This window comes from Leopardus geoffroyi, chromosome C1 (assembly GCF_018350155.1).
Source record: "Leopardus geoffroyi isolate Oge1 chromosome C1, O.geoffroyi_Oge1_pat1.0, whole genome shotgun sequence".
NCBI classification, from domain to species: Eukaryota; Metazoa; Chordata; class Mammalia; order Carnivora; family Felidae; genus Leopardus; species Leopardus geoffroyi.
In genome coordinates, this window is record NC_059328.1 from 166,528,889 (window position 1) to 166,547,834 (window position 18,946).

General features: G+C 40.3%; 1 protein-coding gene across 29 annotated transcripts in view; it reads left to right on the forward strand.

Annotated features, from left to right (window-relative positions):
- The window catches only part of OSBPL6 (oxysterol binding protein like 6), a 217,076-nt gene that overhangs the window by 57,483 nt on the left and 140,647 nt on the right, over positions 1–18,946 (forward strand). The window contains exon 1 of one of the 29 annotated variants that reach the window (XM_045480329.1): positions 7,707–7,772. The exons of the other annotated variants lie outside the window; for them this stretch is intronic. The gene's annotated coding sequence lies outside the window, so the exon portion shown is untranslated. Of the gene's footprint in view, positions 1–7,706; positions 7,773–18,946 lie in introns of those variants that run through there. 29 annotated transcript variants of the gene reach the window in all.

Here is an 18,946-nt window from a genome sequence, read left to right on the forward strand (position 1 = left end):
TTCACAGCTAAGACTGTGCCTTTTGCTTGCCTGCTTAACCAACACTATTTGACTCTTCTGATCTCATTTCACAAAATAGCTGCCTTTCCTTTCTTTCTTCATTGGCTACCAGTAACCTTTTTGAGCAGTTGTCCAGCTCAGCATCCTACTTTCCAGTAAAATGTAATCACAATTCCCGTATCGCTCCTGGCTTCACTGTCTGCTCCTCCTAATACCCCCCTTTCCGCGTGAATCAGCAGATGTGGATGACGTCATCTTTTTATTTGGCCGTCTTGCCTGTGTTAAATGTCGCCCTGCCAGAAGTCGAGTGTGGTGAGCCTGCATCTGCAGTTTTTCCTCTTAGGAAATTGGTGGAAATTTTGAATGAACAGAGAATTTTGAATCATAGCAATCTGGTTGAAAAACAGAGGTCAATGCAGGGATCAGATACGGGCTAGGAGTCCCTTACAACCTGAAACCATGAATCAGTGCTTTATACAATAAGTGATTCCATACCATCTTGCAGTGCTTTTCAAAATACTACAAGTTGGCCAAAATGTGAGGATATTGATGCCCTAAGTTTTTATCAAAGAAATAGTACATGAACTCATTTAATCTAAGTCTTGTCTTAAATGTTAAAAAATAATTTTAAGATTTTATTATGATAGCTGTGAAACAATATGCATAATATATGAACCACAGAAAGTCTTCAGAAATGCATGTGTATTCTCTTATATAAAATTTGTTTATATAAGAATATTGTTGAAATTATTTTCATATGTATTTTGTGTATTTTATTAATATATTCATATAAGTATATATTTTATAAGATATATGAAACTGCATATATAAAAGTTTACAAAGTCTGTAACACTTTATACTGGGTTTGTTACAAAGACTTCTCTGCTTTCTTAGAATGTAAATTGCTATAATTGAGAATGAGCACTGTTCACAGTTCTTAGGAAAGATCTGTTTTCCCCTCTCATTGGCCTGCTCCTTGGCATGGTAATGGACTGTATCCAGAGGCAAGTAAGAAGGCGGGAATGACTCCTTCCAAGAAGGCTGGACAAGTTGAGCTACTAATCTAGATTGTCAAGAGTGAAATGGCACACGCCTTACATTTCTGTTTCATTTAATCCCACCACTTACTTGACTTTCCCGTCTGGAGGTCTCATTTAACTTCTTAACATTTTGGTCAAAACCAGTCTTTTGATCCCTTACTTAGCAGCTAAGCCTCTGCCTCCCACTGGGTCCCTGTCTTTGTATGAGACCTGTATTCAGTCACTTGCTCCAGCCAGAGACAGGATCACCTTTGACGCCCCATTCCCTCCCACTCTCCCTGCCCGTATTGAATAGTCCTATCCATCCATCTCTAGAATGCATCCCAAACTTATCCTCTTCTTAGAAAACAAAACAAAACCCAAATATTTCATTTGATTCCAAATTATCTGGCTCTTGCCTACAACTACCACCTCATTTAGTGTCTTCCTCTCCCTCGTACACTCCACCCAAATGCCACTGGTCTTTTTCTCATCCTTGGTATGTCCAACTCTTTCTTGCCTGAGACCCTTTGCACCTGCTGTTCCCCCTGTCTGGAGTATCCTCTCCCTCTTTGACCTCAGTGTTAGCATAAATGCTAGTTCCTCTGAGAAGCCTTCTCCTCCTTTCAAGTTAAGTTAGGTCCCTCTCATTTTTTTTTATAGTAGTATAACTTTTTTCCTTCTAGCATTTAAAATTTATAATCATATGCTCAGCTATTTATTTATTTATTTATTTATTCATTCATTCATTTATTTGGGTCTCTCTCATTAGACCATAGGTCCGTGAGAGCAAGGACAAGTCTGTTTTAACACCACATTCCCAGCTCCTAGCACTTTGTCTGACACATAGTAGGGGCTCAGTGTATTGCATGAATGAATAAATGAGTGCCTCTTTATAATAAGAGAATAATAATAATATCACAGTCCTAACATTTTCCCTTTGGGTGTAAAAAGGAAGTAGGTAGCTTTCTTGAATTGAAGGTGTTCAATAGATGGTGCTACTACTATTTGCTTTTATACTTTCACGTGATTCTGAATATCCGGGTGTTTGCTATTCGGAGGGAGACTACTGCTTATGCTTATTTCATGGTTCCTGACACTTGGTTAACAATTTAATTTTAAATCACTACTGAGACTTGCCTCAAGTGGAAAAAAAGGCTTTATCTAGGTTGTTTAAAATGTATGAACCTTACTGTACTATGTAGTTCAGCAAAAATAATTTGCTTCTTTGGTAGTGAAAAAAAAAATATTTTCTCTGCATGTGTAATCTTCCCCCCACCCCAACCAAAGTGCTAAGTTACAGGTGTAATATTATCTCTGTAATAAAAAGATCTTGATTGAATGGTAGGTAAGGCTGTATCAGCCATATTAAAATGTACTTTTCCAGAGTATGCTCCGTTTCAGAGGTAACGGGGATGCAAATGAGACATGACATGATGGATTTGACTGCCGCAGCCTCTTACCTGATGATGCCACAGAATTCAAGCTTGTCTCCCGCTGCTAGCGGGTTTCTGTAGAACCATGTGAGAGCCATGTGGGCAGACCCTGCCTCCTGGCTCGGCTGGGATGTGGTGGTTGATTTTCTCTAGGTGCCTTTTCTAGATGCAATGGCTACGTGCACTTGGAACATGATATCTTACTGTTTTCTTCTTAATTAAAAAAAAAAATCAGTGTAACATATGGCAACCTTTTCATAATTGTACTTGTGCTCATTTGGAAATGCTGTTACAAAGTGTATGTAGTTGAACTCCGTTTCAGTGTGCTAGGAGTCTTCACTAAAAACTCAGGCTGGGAACCTACCCCAGGTTTAGAGATGATGGTTTCATGTGCCGTGGTATGGGACATAGAAAGCAGTTCGGCCATATGCCCTTCATGAAGACAAGGTTGGTTCTTAGTTCAAGTGTGTGATAAACACCTGTACAAAATACTGTGTCAGGGGCGCCTGGGTGGCGCAGTCGGTTAAGCGTCCGACTTCAGCCAGGTCACGATCTTGCGGTCTGGGAGTTCGAGCCCCGCGTCAGGCTCTGGGCTGATGGCTCAGAGCCTGGAGCCTGTTTCCGATTCTGTGTCTCCCTCTCTCTCTGCCCCTCCCCCGTTCATGCTCTGTCTCTCTCTGTCCCAAAAATAAATAAACGTTGAAAAAAAAAAAAAATACTGTGTCAGACCCTGTGTGGGATGCACACAGAATAAGTAAATATTACCTCTAGCAAGAAACAAATATATGTGGAATAATTAGATCCATTAATTTATGCCACAGGGCTGGTCTGCCTTCAGGGTACATCCACACAAATAGCGTGTTTGGAGACCTCACACTGACACTATGAAGTAGGTCGGGGTGTGTGTGACTGGTATTGTCACACCTAATTTACTGATGGGTAAACTGAGCTTCGGATAAGTTAGGATGTGTTTGTTCTCAGGGGAACAAGTGGGGAGCGTCAGAACTGGCGCACCCAGCTGTGTCTTAGACTCTAAGCCCCCAGCCTTGAATTCCACAGTACACCCTAGAGGGATTCAAAGAAGGAAAAGCCATTCACGTTGCCACTGGGATGCTGGCCTAAGTGAGGTCTCCACACGGCATCTGCACTCCTTGCTGTCACAGTTTTGGAAGGGACCCTGAAAGCTACCTTTGCAGCATCCATTCTGACCGTGGTTCCTTCCTCTCTCCTCGCTCTATCACCTATCTCCTCTTTTTGGTGTTTGTGCAGTTTTGACCTTACCACTGGCCGTTCTGTTTTTCTTCCCTTCACCGCGAGTGCATTTCCTGATCTTCCTTTATGAATGCCATTCACTCCTCAACCTGAAACGGTTTCTCAGCAGGATCACCAGTGGTGTCTGAGGTTCCTGTTTTTGAGCCCTCACTCTCTGTGGTGTCTGTACAGTCTGCCTCTGAGGACCAGTTGCCATTTCCAGAATGTCTCCTCTGGTGGTTTCTGGGCACCTTCTCTTTTGGCCACCTTCTCTTCTGGCCACGTTCCTGCTGCTATTTTTGTCTTCCGGTACTCTTCCTCCACTTCCGCCCCTTAAAATTTGAAACTTCCAGAGTTGTTCCATGGTCCTTGTAGACACGAGCACTCAATTACTCATGGTCCATTTCTAAATGTCCAGCAGCCACCCTGTCACCAGAGAGATGACCACCCCCAGGATCTCCAGTTCCTGCCCCCTCCTACAGTCCCACCGAGCCTCTAGATCATATCTCGCAGTGCCCAGCATGGAGCAGAAATTCTTTCCACCTACTATGGAGCCATTCTCTAGCTTCCCAAAATAGAAGCTTTGGTGTCTTCTTTGTATGGGATCATCAGGAAACCTTGATGCTTTTATCTCAGAATTATTTATTACGGCCCGCTAATTAGCCTGCCTTTCAGTCTCGCCACACTCTATAACCTCTTCCATTCCGCTTCTAGAGTTACCTCTTGTACCGTTTAGTCTGATTATATCACTCTCCTTACTAAAGGTCCCCGACTCCGCATTTGTCTTCCCTGCAGGGCGAGAGCCATTGCCATTGACAGCCACCAGCAACTGTGTCCTCCATGCTTAGATGCTCAGAAGTGTGTGGAATGATTGAATCCAATTCCAGTCTCGCTGATCAACTTTATCTCCCTGTGACCTGCCCCTGTGCTGTTGTGTACCCAGCTCCTCGCCATTTATCACGCATGCCCATTTCTTTTACTTTGCTGTTTTTAGATTTTTCTTCCATGTTCCTTATTAAATTTCAACTCACATCTATTTTCTCTTGGGCACCTTATAACTTTTCAGTTCTGACGAAAAAGTTCTTCTGTCTCTTTCTTTACTTTCTTTCTTGAATTCAGCCGACTCTCCTCACATTTTTTCCTTTTCTGTCCTCGTCCATTTCTGTTGTTAATTTTTGTATGTCTGATTCTAGGTGTGTTTTCAGTTCTCCAAATACTTGTGTGACGAGGATATTTAATTCAGTTTGGAGTGTTGCTAGAGTTTCCTTCTGCTTCCTGGTTTTCGGTGGGGGGAATTTTCAGCAGCTACGTGGTTTGGTTCTGACATTGTTCTATTCCTAAGCATTTCAGCGGTGCTTTTCTTGGTTCAGGAGCTCTCATTTCTGTCAGATGTGCTGTTTCTTCACTGTGTGACGGTGGTGGTGGATGGTGTGTTGCAGGATTCTTACTCTCTCTCTGTTCCTTCTCTGCCATAGCAGATGCACAGAGAGCCTCTAGTTCCTTCTCTCCCAGAAGCAACACTTCTCTGAAGCCTGTGGTCTCTCTCACCTAGTGCTTTCCTCACATGGAGCTGGTGCTGAGAACTCCCACGTCTCAGGCCTGTGTGGGATACGTGGAACGTGGTACAGGACTTTCCCTCTTGGGGGGTGATGTTGTCTGGGCTTCATCCAAGTCCTCTCTGTGCCCCTGTTTTCCTTTTCACAGTTGCCTCTCCTCACACTCACTGGTTTGCAGCAGCAGAAGAAGCTCTTTTTGGAAATTGGTATTTCCTTTGACACTTATGGGTAATTTGAAGTATGTGGTATTTTGTGTCCCTAATCGTAACAAATGGCTTGGGTCTTGTGAGGAGGTTTGTCATCTTGTTGATTTTGTAGTCTTTTGGGAAGAAGGTGTAGAGAGATTGGGATCCATGCAGCCACCATGGTCCTCTAAACTGGAAAGCTTCTCAGGGAAAGTTACATTCCCCCCACTTTTATTTTATTTTATTTTATTTTATTTTATTTTATTTTACTTTATTTATTTTTTTAAATGTTTATTTATTTTTATTTTTGACAGAAAGAGAGTCAGCTGGGGAGGTGCAGAAAGAGAGGGGGACACAGGATCTGAAGCGGGCTCCACAATGACAGTAGGGAGTCCCATGTGGGGCTTGAACTCACAAACTTGAACAGAGAGACCCTGACCTGAGGGGAAGTCAAAAGCTCAACCCACTGAGCCATCCCAGCACCCCTCCCCCTACTCTTAGATGAGAAAACTGAGACTCAGAAAATCTAAGTAACTTGGCCAAGATTGCACAGATACCAAGAACTAGGATTTAAGGAGAATTTCTTCTTTTGCTTACATCAGAGGAAGTTTAATCTGCTATTATGAAGCTTATTTATGGTTTAGCAGAGAGGCAATGTAAGTTTTCTTGATAAAATTTTAAAGTCCTGTGGGGAAGTAAAGGCCCTCTGAAAATATTTAATGTTTCTTTCAAAGAAATTTCAGGTTCGGTCGTGACTGTGATGGTATGTAAATATGTACAGACTGAAAGTTTGTGTGGCTTTATCTTCTTATAATGAAATGAAATTTTTCCTGTGATCCTCTCTTGGTGCATAGTGTTGAAGATTCAACAAAGGATGTTATCTATTTTGTAACTGTGATGTTGGTTGTTTTAGGCTTAGAAAAGCATAGCCACTGGTGGGGAATGTTTCATTATGGAAGGATCAGTAAATATCGCTCTCCATGTATACAACAGTGTCACGTTCCTTTTACTGTGAGGATGGTGATGGAGACATTTGCATCAAGACTTCAGTCTTAGAGTTTTTCGTGAGCATTTCCTTTGGAGATTTGAGGACTAAAAGTGTCAGGTGTTTTGGAGGGAGAAATCAGAGTTCTCTAGTTTGTTTTATTTTCTGTCTACACAATTAACATTTACTCATGCTGATATTTTGAAAAAAAAAGTACAAAAAAAGAAAATCATCTGAAATCTCATTATCTAGAATCAACTGTTATTGATTTTCTGGTATTGTTTGCTCTGCTGATTTTTTTTTCTATTGTATATTATGCATACTAGTTTGTAACCTACTTTTTTGGCCTGCCAATAAAATGTGAACATTTTTTCCAATACATTATCTATGGGATTATGTTTATTGCTATACATTTTTCTTTACATAGATTTGCCATACTTTACCTAAATCAGTCTGCTATTATTGATTTAGGTTGCTTGAGGTCATTTTTGCTATTATAGCATTACAATGAATGAATATCCTTGCAAACATATCCTTGTATATACTTCATTCTGTAAGGTGTTACTCTCTTTTTTAAGATTACCATTTTTCTGCTTGGAGAAATAGAATAAAATGTACAGATGCTTTTTATGTCTATTTACTTTCCTTCAATTTTTCATCTTTGTTTTGTGTTTAAGTAACTCCCTACAGGCTCATTCCTTGACCCCTCTGTTTTCCTCCCTAAGAGTTCACTTCTGCATCAAATTACTCTATCTTCTGTAACTCTGGGTACCATGTATATGCTGATGATACCAGATACTGACCTTTTAGTCAATTTATAAGTAAATCTCCAGCTGCTATTATAAAATCTGTAATAAGGTGTTTGATTCATAATCTCATAGCAGCACTGAACATTTATCATCCCTCCCACTCTCCCAGCAGGATAGAGTTCTGAGCTGCAGAGCTGAGTTATCTAACTGCCTACTGGACATCTTGCCCAAGGTCACTGGTAAGACATTTCAAACTTCCAGTGCCAAAAAAAAAAAAAAAAAAAAAGCCCTAGCTGCTAATGTTTTTGTTTGTTTGTTTGTTTGTTTTTACATTACTGTGTGCCAGGAATCATGCCAAATGTTTTAAATGCATTTGCCCTTTTTATCATCACAACAGCCACATGGGTTTGCCCTAATTCCCATTATACAGGTGATGGAAACAGAGCATAGAAGCTAGGAGAAGCTAGTAAATAGAAGCTAGTAAATCTTACTGTGCTCCTTACAGGTAAGCTGTGTGGTTTATGAAATGGAATTCTTGATGCTTCACCACCCTACAGTGTCTTCCCGAAGCATTTCTTATCTTGGTAAATGGTGCGTATCTACCCAGGAGCCCATGCCAGAAAGTTGGGAGGCATCCTTAGTACCTGTTTCTCCTTCATTTGTCAGTATCTCCTGTTGATCCTGTTTTCCAAATATAGCTTGAGTCATGCCACTGTTCTGCACACTGCTGTGCACCCACCCCACCCCCCTGCCAAACCAGGCCACTGGCACCTCCTTCCTCAGCCATGCCTAACCCTGCTTCTGTTCCTGCCCCTCTGGACTAGTCCTCACCCACAGGGTGGTCTTTTATTATTTATTTTATTTTATTTTATTTTTTATGTTTATTTATTTTTTGAGAGAGAGAGCGAGAGCACGTGAGAGAGTAAGCAGGGAAGGGGCAGAGAGAGAGAGAGAGAGAGAGAGAGAGAGAGAGAGAGAGAGAGAATCCCAAGCAGACTCCACACTGTCAATGCAGAGCCCCACGTAGGGCTCAGACTCGTGAACTGTGAGATCATGACCTGAGCCGAAACCAAGAGTCGGATCCTTAATAGACTGAGCCACCCAGGCACCCCAAGGGTGGTCTTTTAAATATGCAGATCTAATCCTTCACTGCCCTGTTCGCAGCCTCCCATTGTACTTAAAATGAACAAAACCCCCTACTTTGACTTAGAAGGCCACCTCTTCTCTTCCCAGCCTCACTCTCACCTCCCTTGACTAGGCCACACTCTCTCTTCCTTGGGGTGCCTGCACCTGCCCTTCCTTCTGCCCAAACTGCTCCTCAGCTCCATTCTTCACCTGAAGATCTCCTATCCCTGGTTTCATTTTAAATGTCACTTCTGTAGAACAGCAGCTTCCCCAGATCCTGAATGAGGATCCCCCTTTATATTCTCAGACTCCTGCTATTCATACCCTCACGGCACTGAACACAAGGTATAGATTCATAATCCTAGACTAAGACACATTTATAATATAAGCTGACATTCTGTGGGATTATTTATCTGATAACTGCCCCCCCCCACCATCCCCTCACCTGTCAATGCTCTGAGAAGGTTGTGTCTGTGTCTATTTTTTCACCCTTGAACCTCAACCGGAAGGACTATCCTTGGCACGTGGCAGGCATTCATCAAATATCAGAATTTAAAAAGGCATAAACATATTGAGCTCTGGCTGCACCTGAAAGTGAAATGAGCTGGGATGTCTCTCTTCTGTCCAGGGGTGTGGGCTTGTGGTTGATTTTCTGTGTTTTCCAGCAGGAGCCTAAGAACCTCAGGCAGGGACCCACCTTTACGTAAACAAGGGAGTGGTGGGCTCAGGGAGTGGACGATGGTACACAGTGGAGGAATAAGATTCAAAGGATGGAAGAAAGAACCACAGTTCTGCTTCTGTACCAGTGGGAGCCCATTGTGATCCCTAAGAGGGGTGGAAGGATTGAATTAGTCCCAGTTCTTAAAGTTTTTATTTGGTAAACCATCTACTCTGTCAATATTGTGAAGTCAAACTTAGCACCAGTTACTGTGAGTTTTTTTCCTCCTGCTCCTCTCAACTAGAGGAATATCTGTGTTTAATTTTCTATGGCATAAAATTTCATTAAATGTGAGTGTGCCATTTCTGCTTACAAGGGCTTTCCGTGGAGCAGAAAGGAGATTACAAGGGGCCCTTCATGCCTGATTACTGCAGAGGAGGTGGTATTCAGCAAGGGCCTCTCAGAGACCATAATATGTCATTCTGGCAGTCTGTCCTCCAAGGCATCTATGGAGGGCTCTTTTAAGGCTCAGAGTAGTTTCGGTTTTGAAGGCAGTTGTTCTTTCTGATCAGGCGCCCTTCCTGCCTAAAGCAGCGAAGTCACAGGAGAACTGTGTTGATTTAAATTCTAAATTGCTACAACAGCGACAGTACCTTCATAGGCACTGGCACCAAATGGAGACAATTTCTGTATTCCTGCCCCACTGCATTTTCCTCATCACACCACAAATAATGGTGGCGGCAACCATCCTGTGCACATGCTTGTCATGGTGTAGTTTCATGTTGTGAAATGCTCGGAGCAGAAAGTCATGTGCTTTCTCTTATGGCCATGCTTGTGTGTTTCTCCTTTGGATCTTCAAGAATGTGTGAGGCCGAAGAGCGGTGTCCTATTGGAACTACTCGTGGCCATAGGAGCTCCTACACCAAAAATGCTCCCTGGACACTTGGAGACTGCAAGGGATTAGCAGAGATTGGCAAACTCTGTAAAGGGCCAGATAGTAAATATTTGGGGGTTCATGAGCCATATGGTCTGTCACTAACTACTCAACTCTGCTGTTGTCGTGTGAAAGCAGCCATAGACAGTACATAAATAAATGGGCATGGCTGTAGCCCAGTAAAACTTCTGTTACAAAATAAGCAGAGAGCAAGATTTGGCCCTTGGGCCACAGTTTGCCAATGTAATTAGCGTAATTGCCCAAACCAAAACATTTAAAGCAGAGAGGATGATTTGGGCGAAACAAAACATGGGAGACATTTGTTCTTACATGGTCAGTGGTTTTTGTTAAACACATAGGACTGAGTTAAATGCAATCTGTAATCACAGGTAACGACATTGGTTACTTGAGGCTCTTTGAATAGAACCAAATTTGGATATACAGAAGGACATAAATCTTATCCCATTTCTTATAATTAATGTTAATACTTCCAGGTTGTCTTTGGTCAGCATGAATTAGAGGTCTGCTGTTCCTTCCTTCCTGACTTGATAAGATCATGACACAGCTCCATCTTAGAATAGATTTGGATATTCTGCTAAAATAATATGACCTTTTGGTAAACAGTACAATAGGGATCACCACATGTGATAATGGCCCCTGGTGTGATCACTATGAGGGACCACTAGTTTCTGCAACCTTGGACATTTCTGTGAGAGTAGACTGTGGACAGAATCAATAGAAGGTGGCAAATATCGGTGAACATTCAGGCCACTGTACAGAGAAATTGTTATTATTGCTGAGTTTCGAGAATATAGGTTTTAGGAAATGCTTTTGTTCTTTCTTTTTTTTAATGTTTATTTTTGAGACAGAGAGAGAGAGAAAGAGTGAGAGCGAGTGGGGGGGGGAGGGGCTGTCAGCACAGAGCCTGACGCAGGGCTCAAACTCATGAACTGTGAAATCATGACCTGAGCCAAAGTCAGATGCTTAACCAACTGAGCCACCCAGGCGCCCCTCAGGAAATGCTTTTGAAAGAGAAATAGAAATGGATGACAAATTGAGTTGACTGGGGTTTCTGGGGTTTTTTTGTTTTGTGTTTTGGTGAGGAAACTTCCTCCAGGACACATGAGAATTTCAGATATTGATGATTAACTTTGATATAGGTGAAGGCTTGTTAATAATTCAGTGGTTTGATGGAATTTTAGATCTAGTTCAACCCTTTCCATTTCCCAGTTGCAGAAAGGGAGGTTATCCCTATAATGTCATCCTGCTTATTCTCACAGTTTGTTCTGTTAGCTACATGCTGTATATTCTAAAGGGATAAATTCAGAGCCAGCAAATTAAAAGAGGCTATAACAGTTAGTGTGTTCTTTATGTGCATGTCGATTTTACTCATCATCATAGTGGAGGTGGGGCTGCGAGTTGCCATATTTAGTAAATAAAAATATAGGACACCAACTTAAGTTTGGATTTCAGATAAATAAGGAATGGGTTTTTTAGTATAAAAGTTTAGTACAAAATGCAGTATTTTTTGAGACATGTTTATACAAAAAGATTCCATGTTGAATTGACATTCAGATTTAACTGGATGGTCCTGTATTGTATTTGAACTATCCAAGGGCAATATAAACTGGGAGAAATATAAACTCAGAGCCTAAGTTTAATGGTGAAGGCTTTTACAAGCAGGGTGCTAGCTGGAATGAAAGTTTTAGCTTGAAGCCTTGATTTTTCTTCAGATGACCAGTACTTTTGCTACCGTGTTATATAATGTGTTCTACCATAACAAAAGGGTAAGAAGTGAGCAGTTTCAATCATATTTTTGTTTAGTAATTTCATAAACAGCAGCTCAGATGGTGTTCCTTGGGCCATTCTGAAACCCAGCAGTTGGCAGGGTAGGCCAGCACTTTTTAGAGAAGTCATGTGGAAAAAAACAGACATGGCGTTTGAGGCTGCCTGAGGAGGAGTGCACCAGGTCACTTCATGCAGAGTGGAAAGGCCAGGCTGGAGAACTGACATGTAGGGAGCACGTTCACCTAAACCGGGACTGGGAAGATGTTCGAACACTGAAAGTAGGCACTTGGTACATATATCTATTATTTGAAGATAAGATTAATGCAAAAGTTGGGGCGCCTGGGTGGCTCTGTCGGTTAAGCATCCAACTTCGGCTCACGTCATGATCTCATAGTTTGTGAGTTCAAGACCCACGTTGGGCTCTGTGCTGACCGCTCAGAGCCTGGAGCCTGCTTTGGACTCTGTGTCCCCTCTCTCTGCCTGCCCCTCCCCTGCTCATGCTCTGTCTCTCCCGAAAATAAACATTAAAATTAAAAAAAAAAGATTCATGCAAAAGAATGTATCTAAGTGACTTTCTTGTAAAGTATATTTTTTGAATTGGAATGTTCTTGTTAAAACATCACTCTGGCATGCTTATTTACTTTGAAACTTGAACCAATAACAGCACACCACGCCAACCCCTTAGTGTTTTCAGGGTACACACTGACTAGACTAGACTGGGACATTAGGATAGAATTACACCACTTCTCTCTATCTCTGTGTCTCTGTCTCTCTGTCTCCATTTCTCTCTGTCTTTTTCCCAGTACAGGTTGTATTTTGTGATAATTATAACTGACTAAGGGTAGCATAACAGACAAGTTAATAAAATAAAGGAATGGTCCATATGTCTACCGGGCTTCCTTGGGTTGAATAGTTATGTGCCTTAACATTGGAGAGCCATATGTTTAGCCATATGTTTAGAAGTCCAGCTTTCTAAGTATCATTAGATTCACATTAAGAATGTACTGTTTCTTGTCCCTAATGTTATGATTTTATATGAGCTCATGAACATTATTTTGGATGGTCAAGCTTCAGTGGGTTATGTAACAGTTGAACCTCGATTTTAAACGTGTGAATTATCTATATCGTTTGAATTCCTAAACCACTTTCCTTCTGGAGTGTGCTTTTAAGGTATCTTCTCTCAGCCATCAGGTTGATGTTGGTATAAGACACTCAAACTTTTCCTAAAGGCATAAATTTTTGCATTATTAGGGAGTTATGCAAAATATATTTTCTCATAAATATAAATGACACTTATGTTATCTATCCTTTTGATTTATCAGCTCTATTAGTATTTTTCAAGCAGGAATTATTATTTTTTTTAAAGTGTGACTTATTTAAGTGACCCCTGCACCCAGCGTGGGGTTTGAACTCACAACCCTGAGATCAAGAGTTGCACGCTCCACCAACTGAGCCAGCCAGGTGCCCCAAGCAAGAATTATTGAGAAATGAATAGCTATATCTCATGTCTGTTGAAAGAGAAATATTAATGATCTCCTCAAACATTCTAGAATAGATTGTAATCTATTAGTAATTATAAATCTTCATCATTATTTTGTTATATTTATGTATTACTTCACAGCTTAGGGAATTACTTTTATTTCCATTGCCTCACGTGATACTTGGCAACAACCCAGAGTTATTTTGAGTGAGGTGTACAGGGATCATCATCCTCAGTTCATAGATAAAATGAGATTCAAAAGGTTGAGATTTGCCAAGCACCTAATAGCTATTAAGTAGTGGAGAGGGGATTAAAGCTCTAGTCTTTTTTAAAGAACATTAGCATGGAAATTTTTAAACATATACAAAGTAAACAGAATAGTATGGTGAACTCCCATGTACCTACCCTCCAGTCTCAACAATTATCAGTATTCTGTCATCTTAAAACATCTATATTTTCACTAGCTCTTACCCCCACATGATGGTGATGATAGTTTTTATAGTTTTTTAAAGTTTATGTACATTGGAAAGCACTAACCTTAGCTGTATAGTTTTAACAAATGGGTCTACCTATGTAACCTACACCTCATAAAGACAATTCCATCTTCCTAGAAAGTTCTCTCATCCCCCTTTGTAGTCAGCTACTCACCCTCCCTACGTAACCACTGTTCTGGTTGTTTTGTTCTTGTTTTTTTTTTTTTTTTCCCCACCAGCGATTAGTTTTGTTTGTTCTTGAGCTTGCTAGGAGTACAATCACTCAGTACATACTCCTTTGCATCTGGCTTCTTTCCTTCAGCATCATGGCTGTGAAGCTCTAGTCTTTTGACCCAGAGTTAGGTACTTTGTTCAGACTGGAGCTATATTCCTATCTCATCGCTACAGAAAGATGATTCCCTGAATGATACCCTGAGAAAACCCAGGTCCTGGCCTCATTTCATCACTGCTTAAGCTCACATAGAGAGTTGAACAGTTTTTCTTTACATACGAAGGATCTATCATTCCCTCCAGCAAGAGCAGATTCTGTTTGGAAGGTTGGTGGTGGAGGAGGTGCTGCACCCTGAAAAAATTTGCCTGTAGCTAGCCAAGTCATTTGCTTATATGGAATGTTTCCCCACCTCTTAAGTCCCCTCCCCACCAATTTCCGCTGATGTATCTGCCTACATGTTTTTGGAGTCCTCTTGATGAAATTCCATTTGAGCTTGTGCTGATTTTTTAAGGTCAAGTACTGACAGTTGTAAGATTCAGAAAGCCATTTACCTGTCTTGTCATTTTTAATGGGATTATTTAATGGTTTAGTTTTGCTAATTAAGTAGAAGAGGAATGATCAAAATAGTGGTTAAATTACTGTACCCAGAACTTGAATTTCATTTCATTTCATTTAAAAGAAATCAGTGAGGATTCAACAGTAGAATTAGATCCAAATGTGTTTTTCTTCTGTAGGGAATTTTCTTTGAATTCTTTAACTCAATTATCTCTATTTTCGGTTACAGAAGGACAACAACAGACCCAAAAAAATAAAAGCAGAATTACCCTTACTTGTCACTTTTAGGGGATATATGTGTAAGAATTTGTCAAGGAAAGGCTCATAAGTAGAGCGGTGAACCCAAGGATGAACTCATTTATAGGTGCCTCTGGCTCCTTTGGCAAACAGTTTCTTTCCCAAAGAAAGTTTATACACTGATGTTGTTGAATTATTCATAGTTTCTTTAACTGATTGGGAAGAAGACAGTCTGAAAGGTAAACTTAACTTTGACTTTATTCTATTTGCTGTTTGTATTAAGTTGTATTAAGTCAATAGTGGATGATTCATTTCCCCACGAAACCTTTGAAGGATGTGGCTGGCTTCTGGTGATCGTAGCACTGAGGACTGTTGCTGAGATCCCATGCACTCATTAGGAGGTGCCACAGGGTGATCTTCTAACTCTAACATTCTTCTTTATTTATTAGCTGGAGTGCTTCCATAAAGAGAAACTCTTCTGTATCAAGTTCTCACTCATCCTGAGGAGCAAGCTTGTAATAGAAAAGCAAGATAAATGGTGATTCTTTCCCTTTACTTTACCAGTTTCAAAACGAGTTGGTTAACTGGCTTCCTCTAAAAGTGACCAATAATTTTTTTTAATGAATTTATAGATTTAAACACATTTGATGTGTTTCAGTCCATTTGCAATCATTATTCTGTTTGATGATCAAGTTGCCCAATTTTTGGCTAGGGAGGCTTCTTCTAAGTGGCTTCTGAGCTGTGTGTATAGTATGTATGTATTTGTCTACATATGTATGTATGTATGTATGTATGTATACGTGTATTAACCATCCACTTATCTTTTTTTTAAATTTTTTAACATTTATTCATTTTTGAAAGGCAGAGACAGAGTGCAAATGGGGGAGGGGCAGAGAGAGAGGGAGACACAGAATCGTAAGCAGGCTCCAGGTTCTGAGCTGTCAGCACAGAGCCCGATGCAGGGCTTGAACTCACGGACCGCGAGATCATGACCTGAGCCGAAGTCGGATGCTTAACCAACTGAGCCACCCAGGCGCCCTTATCTATCTTTTTTTAAATTTATTTAAAATGTTTTTGAGGGACTCCTGGGTGGCTCAGTGGTTGAGTGTCTAACTCTTGATTTTGGCTCAGGTCATGATCTCACGGTTTTTGGGATCGAGCGCCATGTCGGGCTCTGTGTTGACTGTGGAGCCTGCTTAGGATTCTCTCTCTCCTGTCTCTCTGTCCCTCCCCAATTGTGCTCTCTCTCTCTCTCTCTCTCTCAAATAAATAAATAAACATTTTTAAAAAACCAAAATAAAATGTCTTTGCTAGACAAGATGTTCCAGGCTCATTGTACTTTTTGTTCTCAGACCTCAATTCAGCCATTTCTCCAAGGAGATCCGGCTCCTTTTGATGGAAATAGTATTTCAAGACACAGAATGAACACTAGGGGTGGTGATTGCTGCTGGCTTGTCATTATTTTTAGGTCCTTTCAGAGGACAAAGTTAGGAAATTAAGTAAATTGCTTCATGAGTTCAGACTGATACTTCTAATTCAAATTGAAGATTACTAAAAAATGATGATTGTTTGGAAGAGTATGGAGCAAGTAACCAAGGACTGTAGAATAATGGAGAAGGAGCTATGGAAATAATTATAAAATTACAGAAGGTAGAACTGCAAAGGAGATCTTGAAATATATGATCTGTTTTTCTGCCTACTTCTTTGCCCTTTTCATAAAAGCTACATTTGAACGTGTCTGAGTAGAGAAGAGGTTCAAGAAGGTGAAGCTCAAATATTAGTCACTGGTGTCAGCCATACAGGAAATGGCTGGACGCCTTGATGTGAAGTGATTTATGTGAAGTGAGGAGATCAGAAAACAGATTATGGCAGTTCAAATGGAAAACTTTCTACTGAGCAAATTGCAGCTTCAGTTGACCCTCCTTCAACTGTTTTCTCACTTTGAACTTCTTGGAAAAGGGCTTTTATCTCTAGAAATGAGATATTTGGTGTGTGAAAACAAGACAAAATTCACTGCCGACAAGCCCCTCGTACCCATGGTGGTTTTGCTTTTCCTTTATAGTCAAGAGAGCCCTATGAATCATTTTTGTCAGATTTCTCCTACTGATCTTAACTTCGATGTTGTTGTTATTTGTGAGGCAGTGTGTGAGACATAGTATTTTGTATTACACAGGGTGTAGGCAAGAGGACCAGGCTTCAGTGTCTCCTGGCAAGTCTGGAAGGTATATGGGTTCATGTACCCATTCAAGGTCTAAAGCAAAATAGTACACGTATGCAGGTTATTATCATAATTAGAGATGCAAACAGGAATTATTTTACTTACTCCAGAGGGAGATTCAGAATTAAATGCAGAGATAAAATTTTGTTCTTTGCAAGAAAAACTCTGCTTATAAAGGTTTAAAATGCCAGTCTCTGTTTTCAAATTGAATATCTACAATAAATGAAGTAAATGTGTTAAATGTACCCAGTTGTTTTAGTATTAATTTTCTTAAATGCTTGTTGCAAAAGGGAGTTGTTTTTGATGGGGGAAAATACAAATTTACCAGCTTTTAAGGTTAGTATCAACATGTTAGCAAAACTCTATTTCATTATTATATTCAGAATCTGTCTCCAAGGGAAGCATTTCATGAATCAAGATACATAAATGAAGTGTCATTTATGTTTATTTTAAAGCTAATATTCATTTTTAAAGAGCAAATGTTAATATTTTGAAATAGACATCAATGAAATGCAATGTTGTAAGGACAAGTTTCCTTTTGATATTTAAACAGAAAATAGCTTAATAGTCTCCCTCTCTAGGACTGTAGGTTCCAATGAATTAAAGGTGGAAGAGGCTGGCCTTCATTGAAATTAAAAACACCACAGAAGGACGCCTGACTAGTTCAGTTGGTTAAGTGTCTGACTCTTGATCTCTGCTCAGATCATGATCTCATGGTTTGCGAGTTCAAGCCCCGTGTTGGGCTCTGCACTGACAGTGCAAAGCCTGCTTGGAAGTCTGTCTCTCTGTCCCTCCCCTGCTTGCTCTCTCTCTCTCTCTCTCTCTCTCTCTCAAAATAAATAAATAAACTTAATTAATTTATTTTTTTATTATTTAAAAAATTTTTTTTAATGTTTATTTATTTTTGAGAGAGACAAAGACAGAATGTGAGTGGGTTGGGGCAGAGAGAGAGGGAGGCACAGAATTTGAAGCAGGCTCCAGGCTCTGAGCTGTCAGCACAGAGCCTGATGTGGGGCTCGAACTCACAAGCTGTGAGATCATGACCTGAGCCAAAGTTGGACGCTCAACCGACTGAGCCACACATGCGCCCCAATAGACTTAATTTAGAAAAATAAAAACTTCTACTCTGTGAAAGACAATGGCAAGAAAATGAGAAGGCAAGACACAGATTAGGAGAAAAGATTTATAAAAGACATAAAAGGTTGTTATCCAAAATATACAAAGAATTCTTAAAACTCAACTATAAAAAAAACCCAAACAACCTGATTAAAAAATGGACCAAAGACCTTAACAGACACCTCACTAAAAAAGTGGTATAGATGGCAAATAAGCATATGAAAAGATGCTCCACACCATATGTTATCAGGGGAATGCAAATTGAAACAACAATGGGATACCACTGCACTCCTATTAGAATGGAAAAAATCCAGAACACTGATAATACCAGTTGGTGAGGATGTGGAGCAACAGGAACTCTCATTTGTTGCTGGTGGGAATGCAAAATGGTATCGGCTATTTTGGAAGAAAGAGTGACAGTTTTTTTACAAAGCTAAACATACTCTTACTCTATGATCTGCAATCACACTCCTTGGTACTTACCCAAAGGAGTTGAAAACTTATGTTCACCCAAAAACCTGAACAGGGATGTTTGTAGAAGCTTTATTCGTAATTACTAAAACTTGGAAGCAACCAAAATGTCCTTCAGTGAGTGTTTCAATGGAATATTAGTCAGCACTAAAAAGAAATGAGCTGTCAGGTTATGTAAAGATATGGAGGAAGCTTCAGAGTATATCACTGAGTGAAAGAAGCCAATGTGAAAAGGCTACATACCGTATGATTCCAAGTATATGACTTTCTGGAAAAAGGCAAAACTATGGAGACAGTGACAAGATTAGTAGTTGCTCATGGGTTGGAGTGGCTGGGCAGGGAAGGGATGAACAGATGGACACAGAGGATTTTTAGGGCAGTGAAAATACTCTGTAAGTCACTATAATGGTAGACGTCATTGTACATTTGTCCAAAGCCATAGGATGTATAACAAAAAGAATGAGCCATAATTTAAGCT